Source organism: Columba livia, unplaced genomic scaffold (assembly GCF_036013475.1).
Source record: "Columba livia isolate bColLiv1 breed racing homer unplaced genomic scaffold, bColLiv1.pat.W.v2 Scaffold_156, whole genome shotgun sequence".
NCBI classification, from domain to species: Eukaryota; Metazoa; Chordata; class Aves; order Columbiformes; family Columbidae; genus Columba; species Columba livia.
In genome coordinates this window covers 87,028-94,978 of record NW_027043052.1, presented here as the reverse complement: position 1 = coordinate 94,978, position 7,951 = coordinate 87,028, and the positions used below count along the sequence as shown (strand labels likewise).

Sequence of the window (7,951 nt, the reverse complement as noted above, 5' to 3'; positions counted from 1 at the left end):
CATAGAATCATACAATGTCCTGAGCTGGAAGGGCCCCACAAGGACCATGGAGTCCAACTCCTGTCCTTACACAGGACACCCCACAGGTCACCCCGTGTGTCTGAGGACGTTGTCCGGTCTCTTCTTGAACATGGTCAGGTTGGGGCTGTGACACCTCCCTGGAGAGCCTGTTCAGTGTCCAGCACCTCTGGGTGAAGAACCTTTTCCTCATGTCTGACCCCTGGCACATCTTCATGCCGTTCCCTTGGGTTTTGTCATTGGTCACCAGGGACAAGAGAGAAGAGCTCAGCTCCCTTCTGAGGAACCTGCAGCCCCATGAGCTCTGCCCTCAGTCACATCTTCTCCAGCCTGAGCAAACCCAGGGACTTCAGCTGCTCCTAATACGGCTTTTCCTCCAAACCCTTCACCAAATTTGTAGCCTCTTCTGGGCACTCTCCAGTAGCTTTATCTCCTTTTACCCTGTGTCCCCAGCCCTGCACACAGTGAATGCTGCAGGTGAGGCCGCCCCAGCACAGAGCAGAGCGGGACAATCCCCTCCCTGCCCGGCTGGCCGTGCTGTGCTGGCTGCACCCAGGACACGGTCCCTCTTGGCTCCAGGGACACTGGTGGCTCATGTTCAACTTGCTGTTGACCAGACCCTCAGATCCCTCTCTGCAGAGCTGCTCTGCAGCATCTCATCTCCCAGTCTGTATGTACAGACAGGGTTGACGTGTCCCAGGTGCAAAATGGCACCCCTGAATATCTGACAGCATTGGCGCTCACTTCTATTCATCTCACCTCACATACATGATGTTCACGCTCACATCTTATCTGTACAATGCAAACATGGACTTCTGACCTACTCATTCAGTGTCTTTTCAGGTAAGGACAAAGAACCTCTCTGAACTGGGGCGAGAGGTCCGGGCTGGAAATGAAGGCTGTGAGGGATTAGTCCATGATGATTGGGGCAGATTCTGTGGGGTGTCCAGTGCACAGGGGCACAGCCCAGCCCCTGCTCTGCTGGTCCTGCAGGTCTCTGGCAGGAGCCTGGCTGTGAGAGGACACTGCTGTGTGCCAGCCCTGCACACACACACTGTTCAGCTGTATACTGGGGTTTCATCTGTGGGTCACTTTCTTGGGCATGTTCTTGAGAGAATCTTTGTGAGAAGAACTAAATTTCAGGCCCTTCCCATAGGAGATCACGTTTCTATCTGGAAAGGCTGTTGTGAGGCCAGCTCTGTCACAGCAGTGCCCATTGCCTGTCCCTGCCTGCGCCCACAGCACTGACACACAGCAGGACGGTGACCAAGCTGCCAGAGCACTCAGGCCTTGCACCAACACCAGGGATGAGAAGGAGAGTGTGGGAGTGGAACCAGAACAGCTCTGGAAGAACAAGCGCTGCTGCTCCCTGGCAGGGCTGCCATGATGGACTCTTTTCCCTCCTCCCATGAACACAAGAACTGTCCCTGCAGTTCCATAAGGCCTTGCAGGAAGGATATAGTGAAAAACAAGTCACTAAAGAGCCCTTTATTTTTTTCAGAGACAAGGAGAGCACGGCTCCTCATTTACACAACCAGTGGTTATAACAGAAAAGCAGACAGTGAATTAAGAAATGGGATGACAACAACACTATCACAATAAAAAAACTACCACCAACAACAGAAAATCCAGATGACAGGCTGGGCCTGTAATTAGTTACTCTAAAACTCCTATGTAGAAGCAGATGGGTAGTTTAATACTTCAGGAAATTGTAAGATATGAGTTTCCACAAGGCATCCTTGAGCTCCTGGTTCCTCATGCTGTAGATGAGGGGGTTCACTGCTGGAGGCACCACTGAGTACAGAACAGACACCACCAGATCCAGGGATGGGGAAGAGATGGAGGGGGGCTTCAGGTAGACAAACATGGCAGTGCTGAGGAACAGGGAGACCACGGCCAGGTGAGGGAGGCAGGTGGAAAAGGCTTTGTGCCGTCCCTGCTCAGAGGGGATCCTCAGCACGGCCCTCAAGATCTGCACATAGGACACCACAATGAACACAAAACACATGAAAACTAAACACACACTGACCACAATAAGCCCAAATTCCTTGAGGAAGAAGTGTGAGCAGGAGAGCTTGAGGATGTGGGGGATTTCACAGAAGAACTGGCCCAGGGCATTGCCCTTGCACAGGGGCAGTGAAAATGTATTGGCCGTGTGCAGCAGAGCATTGAGAAACCCAGTGGCCCAGGCAGCTGCTGCCATGTGGACACAAGCTCTGCTGCCCAGGAGGGTCCCATAGTGCAGGGGTTTGCAGATGGCAACTTAACGATCATAGGACATGATGGTGAGGAGACAATATTCTGCTGAAGCTAAGAAGACAAACAGGAACACTTGGGCAGCACATCCTGTGTAGGAGATGGCTCTGGTGTCCCAGAGGGAATTGGCCATGGATTTGGGAACAGTGGTAGAGATGGAGCCCAGGTCGAGGAGGGCGAGGTTGAGCAGGAAGAAGTACATGGGGGTGTGGAGGTGCTGGTCCCAGGCTATGGTGGTGATGATGAGGCCGTTGCCCAGGAGGGCAGCCAGGTAGATGCCCAGGAAGAGCCAGAAGTGCAAGAGCTGCAGCTCCCGTGTGTCTGTGAACGGCAGGAGGAGGAACTGGCTGATGGAGCTGCTGTTGGACATTTGCTGCCTGTGGGCGTGAGGACCTGTCATAGGAGGAAAACCTAGTGAAGGTTTAGATGAGACTTCTCTGGGAATAATCAAAACCATTTCCCACAGACCCTCCCACAAAGAGACACTTTTCTTTTTCCAGGAGAACGTCCTGGCTGAGCCCTCGTCCGTGCTTGATGAGTGTGCAATGAAGAGCAGGGTCTCTGCCCAGGGGCTCCTGAGGACTCAGCCTGACCCTGTGTGATCGGGTAGGCAGGGGCCAGTCCTGGGGTTCAGCTTTGTCAGCTGGAACCGCTCGTGGTGCAGAAGGGACTGTCAGCATCTGTACCCCCAGGCCTGAGAAACTGACTTTGAGAGGTTTGGTGTTTCTACAGCTCTGCCCTCCCACCCTGGGGAGTGTTCTTGGGTGTCAGACACCCTCAGCATTTCTGCTGCACTCAGGGAGAACAGAGCGAGTCCTGCGAGACCAGAGGGTGCCTGTGGGTCAGTGCAGAGTGAGGGCAGCTGCTCTGTCCCTCTGTCTTGCTCCAGCTGCCCTGGGCTGGCAGCTTTCTGAGATGGGGGCTGATCACACTCCCATGTTACCCTGAAAAGCCACCAGGCACTGCTGAGAGCAGAGGGATCCACCTCAGACCATGACAGGTCTCACCCTTTCCTAAGGTCTCAACGTTTAGCGCAGGACACACACAGCTCATTCCCCAGCCCCACAGACTGCATTGCCCACAGCCCACAGGTCAGAGCAAAGCTGGGACACGTGTGCCCATGGACACACCTGCAGGAAAGGACCCACAAGCTCAGGCTGTGACTCTGCAGCTGAAACTGCCATCCCCAGAGAGCCTGACAGCAAGAACAAGATCCCAACAGCAGTGACCCAGAGCAGGGCAGCAAGAAGGAGAATGCGGTGAGGGTGGGTGTGAGAGAGGCCAGGGCAGAGGCAGCCGGGCACTCAGACAGCGTCACCCTTCCCCAGCTGTGCAGCACCTCCCAGACACCAACACTGCCGGGCAGCTGCTCTCAGCCCCTGTGCTCTGCAGAGGAACTGGAGCTCTGGCTGCACAGGAGCTGCTTCATGCCTTGGAGCCCCCGGCCCTGAGGGCAGAGGCTTTGCTGGGTGGGACAGGAGGCCAGGGGGCTGCTCACAGGAGGGATCTGCACTGCAGGGGGTCACAGGGACTTTTCTCTCTTCTCCCTCCCATAACCATTCCGGGTTTGGTTTCCTCTCATTTCTGATCATTTCCCTGCTGCCTGGAGATTCTCCCCTGGGAGGTGTTTCCCTGTCCATGTCTCTTCCCTGTCGGTGCTCACAGACCATCCCACCCTCTGTGCCCTCCCCCTGGCCCTACAGATCCTGCCTGTTCACAGGGCACTGCCTGGGGGCATCTTCCTGTCTGCAGGCTGGAAAACAGGACAGGTCAGACTAAGGCTGACGGGTCCAGCCAAGGTGATGCAGGTGCTGTGCACAGGCAGAGGGGTGGGGAAGGGATGTCATGAGCCTTCTGGCAGATGGACTGATCACTCAGAGTTGCAGTTCAGGAGTCTCAGTGACTTGTTTAAGCATGAGAGCTCATTTTCATTTTATCCTTTCCTGCACCCCCCACCCCTTGGGAGAGGAAACTGAAAAGACAGGCTCAGGAAAGCTCCTTATCTGTCTGGTAATCCTTGCATTGATCTTCTCCTTGAGGCATCCCCTTGGAAAAATGCTGGGGGTGATCTGGATGTGTGAGCAACCCTGACCCACACAGCACCCTCTCCACAGCAGAGGCACCTTTCTTGCCCAATAGGGTTTGCTCCTCCACCACAGCTTCTCCCCTCAGTGTTGTTGGGCTCTCCCGGTCAGGCTGAGCGCTGACCCTGGCAGGCGGCAGAGTCCCTGCCCGGCACAGCCCTGGGGTGCAGGGACCCTGCTCTGCAGGACAGCCCTGGGCACCCCTGCCTGCACATTTACATTTACACCCCACAGCCAGCCTGGGGACAACGCAGCATTCACGTCTTGTCACTCTGACAGTGCAGAAGGCAATCCCTGCTCTGCAGCACATCCTCCCCTCTGATCAGAGAACCTCTGAGAGCTGTACTTACATCTCTCGCAGGCTCTGCAATGTGACAGCTTTCTGAGATCCTACCAAGATTTGCAGATGCAATGCCCTGCAGTCACAGGCTTCATATCTGAGAGGATTTCATTTCCAGTGAACTCTCAGCATCCTCCCACCCCAGACTGCGTTTCCCTCTCTGTGCCCGGCTCCTGTGCCCTCGGTGCTGCAGGCAGAGCCCTCAGCCCTGCTGCGTGTGCAGAGGAGCTGCTCCTGGGCAGAGCTGTCTCTCTGCAGCGCAGCCGCTGCCATGAGCTCCCTGTGTCCCAGGAGCCCAGCCCAGCTCAGCAGCACAGGAGCAGCCCTTGATGTCCCTTGCTCTGTCCCCTCTGGGCTCCTCCAGGTGTCCCTGGGGCTCCAGGGGCACAACTTTGAAGTTGGAGTAATCAGTGATGTTGATTCTCTCTCCTCTTCAGAGACATTTCTTTCCAGCATTGTATTTTTCATTTTAAAATATAAATCGGTATGAGAATCATCTTTTCTTGTCCCATCATTAGACAGGACACCAGGAATGTTACAGCAAAGGATCTAATTTCTCCAGGCTAGGGGAGGAATATCTTCAGTTGAATGAACTTAGGCATTTCATTCTGGTTTTACACTCCTAGGTCTAGAGAGACATTCATCAGTCTCTGGCCATGTCATGTCTGTGCTCTGCAGCAAAGCCTTTGCACACATGGGCTCTTGGACACTTGGTACCAGGTTTCCTGTGACAGGTCAGAGCTGGGCTGGTGCCACAGCTGGGGTGGCTCAGCCCAGATGTGAGGCAATGTCCTCAGCCAGGGACCTGACTGGGGAGCTGGAGCTGTCAGTGCTGCAGACAGAGCTGTGACACGGATGGAATGAACTGCCAGGCAGGGTGGCAGGAGTGAGTTCATCTGGTCTCAAGGACAGCAGCCTCCAAGCACAGCAACAGTCCAGATCAGAACTCAGTCCAGACCTGTAAGGCAATTCAAGGGCCCCATAATGAGCTGTTACTACTGCAGGAACAGTTAAAGGTGAAACAAAGACAGTTTGTAGCTACTGATGAATTTAATAAGGGAAAGAGATGAGAATCCCTGTGTTCTCTTGTCCTCCCTCTTCACCAGCAATGTGTCCCAGGCCTCTGTGACTTGAGACGGGAATGTGGAGAACAAGCAGCAGTGCATGGGGATCAAGTCAGGGGTCACTGGAACTAACACAATCCTCTCCAGTCTATGGGACAGCAGGGGCAGCATCCCAGGAGCTGGAACAGCAGGACGATGTCACAGTGAGGCCACTCTCCACCATCTTGGAAAGCTCATGGGGACTGGGGGGACTCCCTGACCACTGGCAGCTCTCACACAGTGTGTGCACTTTTCAAAATGGCCAATGGGTGAGCAGGGAACTAAGGGCTGTGCCCCAGAGCATGTCCACTGGGACCCCATTGCTGGGTGTCTGGAAGAGAAGGTGATGGGGTTTACCCAGGATATGTTGCGTCTGTCCATCCTCTTTGCTTTTTGCGAGGAAAGGACAGGGTTGCTGGACATGGGCAGAGCAGTGGTGGTCTGTTACCTGGAAGTCAGCAAGGCATTCAGCATCATACCCCACAATATTCTTGTGTCAAAGGAAAGATATCACAGTCTTTGTCAGTAGATGGGTAAACACCAATTTGGGTGGTTGGGCTTGGAAAGGTGCTACAAAGGGAGAAAGTTTCCCATCATGAGGACAGTCAAGCACTGGAAGCTGTTTCCCAGGAGTGCGCATTCACTCTACCCCAGAATACGTCCAAACTATGTTTGGATAAAGCCCTGAGTAATCTGGTCTGACTCTGCTTTGAGAAGGAGGTTGGTCACGACTCCTTCTGGGGTTCCATTCAGCTTGAATGATGCTGTCCCTTCATCTCCTTCATGTTTTAAATTTAGCGAGAACTCTCAGGTTCTCCCTGACCACAGGAATAATCCACCTGAGGTGCAGGGCTGCTTTACAATTGCCCCCAAACAGCCCTGACCACATCTTGTGCATCCCTTTTCATTTGCCCCCACCCAGGTTCTATCCTCATGCCTGCCTTTTTAATCCTTTCAGAGCAGGTTGCTCAACAGGTGTCAGCATCCATGTACGGAGTCTGCACAGCAGCCAGGCAGCAAAGCCATCATTACAGAAATGGAGATGAGGCTCTTGACCAGCTCCTGAAACCCAGCAATCAGCACGCCTTGTCACCTGAGATTCCCAGGAACACCTGAACTTGAATTGAAAAGCATGTGAGTCCTGGTTGGGTATCCTGGCTTGTCTCCTGACCCATGTGGTGCTTCAGGCTGTGAAGAGAATCAAAACCAGCCATTGGACTGGGGTGGTTCCATTTTACACGTGTCACACGGGGCAGATGAAGGGAGCTCAGAACTCCAGACTCTGCTGCACGGTTGGAACTGCAGAGACTGGAAATGCAGGTGACAGTGTGTGTCAGTGCACACACATAAAGATTCTGGATTCCTTTGGGCCTTTGCACTGACCTGGGATCTGTTCCTTGGCCTTCTTTGTCTCAAAGAGAAACTATTCTCCTATGCAACCTCTATCACACCACATAAGAAATAATTAAAAGGTAGAAAAATAATGAAAGAAGCACAATTTTGGGGTAATTCTGTCCAAGAAGTGTACTCTTTAAATGATTAGAACAAAAAAGAAGTGAGAGAAAAAGCATTGTTCTAAGAAATTCTTTCAAGACACAACTGCTGAGGTGTAGTAGATGCTTAGAAAAGCAAGAATGACTGTTAGGAATGAAACTAAAGAGCTTTAGTTCATCATGATCATCAGTGAGAATAAGGAGTTCCCTGTTACTGTTACTAGTGCCAGCACCACTGTTCACAAACATCTTCAGAGCATCTCCATTGTTCCTGGGCTCCAAAGCTCATCCTGCTCAGAGTTTGACAGGATTGCTGCAAACCCCTGTGACCCAAATCTCTACAACTGTCTCTGCTCAACAGCCTTTTACCCCAGGAAGGGGAAAACTGCCAATGCAGACACCAACCCAGTGCCCAACCTGCCTGGAGAGCCAGGACAGTTGTGCCACACAACAGCCGCCTCTGAGGGAAGCTGGAGGTGATGGGATTGAAATGGTTTCAACCCAAATCAGAGAATCAGAGAATCATGGAATCACTTAGGCTGGAAAAGACCAGTAAGAACATGGACTCCAACCGTAAATCAAACACTGCCTAGTCCACCACTAAACCATATCCTAAAGGGCCACGTCTCCAGAGCTTTTAAACACCTCCAGCAATGG

At 53.0% G+C, this 7,951-nt stretch overlaps 1 pseudogene; it reads right to left on the bottom strand.

Annotated features, from left to right (window-relative positions):
• Positions 1–1,711: 1,711 nt before the first annotated feature.
• On the bottom strand, positions 1,712–2,644 carry LOC135577872 (olfactory receptor 14J1-like; annotated as a pseudogene).
• Between the last annotated feature and the right edge of the window lie 5,307 nt (positions 2,645–7,951).